Source organism: Gymnodraco acuticeps, unplaced genomic scaffold (assembly GCF_902827175.1).
Source record: "Gymnodraco acuticeps unplaced genomic scaffold, fGymAcu1.1, whole genome shotgun sequence".
Classification (NCBI taxonomy): Eukaryota; Metazoa; Chordata; class Actinopteri; order Perciformes; family Bathydraconidae; genus Gymnodraco; species Gymnodraco acuticeps.
In genome coordinates, this window is record NW_022991744.1 from 2352 (window position 1) to 4626 (window position 2275).

The window sequence follows — 2275 nt, forward strand, 5'->3', positions numbered from 1 at the left end:
AAAAGTAAACATTTGTTCTGTGCCATTTGCAACTAAAAAACTATTGCTGCAATATTATCTGACATATACTGAACTGGTGATATTAAAACATGACCTGTTCCAAAAGAGATATCTACCATTAACACCATTTACCAGCCAAATGCTGGTAAATCATGCAAGTGGCTGGTACTGTATGTTGCACGCACCAGCCACAAATAACAATGGCAATCTATTGAGTGGCTGGAAAAATGTCAACATTCACTAGGCTAGCCATTTGGCCAGTGGACAACATTTTAAAAATTTGACCTCTGCAACCGTATTGTTTAATTACACTGGGTCTCTAATTACATCTTTTAAGTCTACTATAAATAAACATATTCCTCTATCCTCTCACTCAAACCCAGTGTAATGGTAACCTGATAAACCTGTAACATTAACGTTACGTGGTCAACAATAAACCTGTAACCTGCCTATATACCGACAGATGTATTTATGTATGTTACTATGTATTTTTCTACGTTTAACGTTAGCCAGTAGATGGCAGCGGAACGTAATGATTAACGTTACCGACCTTTTTTATGTCATGTCAAGAGTTGGATGTCAACGCCACTCAACGCAAACAAGTGTGACAAGCAAACATTCACTCATCTTTTCAAATATTCAGTTACAAAGCTAGTAGCAAGCTAAGTTAACATTATATAGCTGATGCTGAGCTAAACATGTTTGCTAACCGTCCATATGCGTTAATGTGACTGACCTCTCCGGGTGAGTTTTCAAGTGCCTGATGAAATTTGACGTTGTTGCACCAGCATCCTTGATTTTAATATTGCAGACTTTGCAGTGTGCGCTCCTTTTGTTGGTGCCGCCGGCGTTTTGTTCGAAGTTTTTATAGTTGAACCTAATTACAAGCGGTACAGCTGCAGGTGTGCCGCCAGTCGCCATGGTGTTACCATGATGTTAACATGATGTTAATGTTAAAGGTGGGGTAGGTAAGTTTGAGAAACCGGCTCGAGATACACTTTTTATTATATTCCATGGAATGCTCTTAACATCCCGATAGCCGGCCCGGCTAAAATAACTGGATGGCCTACCCATAGATATATATATAAACACTAGATGGCTCATGGGAGATTTTCCAGCGTAGCTGACCGGCCGCCATACAGTTAACAGTTACTCTGATTCGCGTTATGGTAGCTGTTGTAAGGTGAGTGATCTGCACAAAAATACTCTTAACTCGCTGAAATCTTGACTGATTTACAAACGGTTTGGTTTATTATAAACATTATTAGCATTGCTATGATACAGGATGCTTGGACATGTTGAAATTGCAGCTTTTCTTTGTGTATGTGGTTGTATTTATTAGCTGGCTAATAACAAGAGGCTGTGAGTGAGACCTAGTATTACAAAGTTGACCCAGCAACTTTACACCAGTGGGAGAGGCAGAACTGCTCTTTCTTTTCAACATAACTTAAGTTACACATGATTTCTTCCAAGTGGTTTGGCTTGTTAAAAACATCTTGCATTATGATACAGGAATTTGCTGGCTTTGTGTTTACAGAAGTACCTGACTATGCCGGACTTTTGTGCTGCCTACGGATGCTCTAATCACCGCAGTCTGCAAACAAGAACCCGTGGGATCACCTTTCACGTGTAAGATATGACAATATTATGACTAAAATTAGGATAATCGTTAATTACTTAGTGGATGTATGTACATTACAAGTCCTGCTACACAGGATCAGTGGGGCTATGTGAGATAATAGTATTGCAAGATTGTTGTTGACCCAGCCTCTTTAGAATATGTTGTTACCATTTCTTTACACAATTATTTAATGTTTCTTTTGGACACCTTTTTTATTACTCTTAGTGTGGTTGTCTTATTCTTAAAGTAGGCTATACATACATGCATACATACCAAAAAAAATGATAATTTCTGTGTTTATTTTTGTCCTTACCCTTAATGTTAAAGGAAAGAAGGGAGGAAAATGTTGACAATAATTTATATATCTGGCTACCTTTCTCATGTTTTTAAGGTTTCCCAAAACCGAAGAGAGGAGGAGGCAGTGGGAACTCGCCCTAAGAAGTGTTGTGAGTTTTCATAGTATGTTTAATACTTAAAAACGAAAGTTAGTTATAGTCAAATATAATCAATTATATTCTTGTATAACCCACAATGAAAATGCTTCATATTTTAGGTTTTCTATAGTTACAGTATAAACAAAACCAAGTGGGTTGTTTAGGTTGAGTTTTCTTCCTCTCCTCTGGCAGCAGTCCAGAGAGGGGGGGGGGGGGGGGG

At 38.3% G+C, this 2275-nt stretch overlaps 1 long non-coding RNA gene across 1 annotated transcript; it reads left to right on the forward strand.

Moving 5' to 3' along the window:
- Nucleotides 1-1137: 1137 nt before the first annotated feature.
- On the forward strand, nucleotides 1138-2063 carry LOC117534895. Its single transcript, XR_004567332.1, has 3 exons — nucleotides 1138-1183; nucleotides 1538-1629; nucleotides 2013-2063. It is a non-coding gene; the product is annotated as an uncharacterized LOC117534895 (long non-coding RNA).
- The last annotated feature ends 212 nt before the right edge of the window (nucleotides 2064-2275 follow it).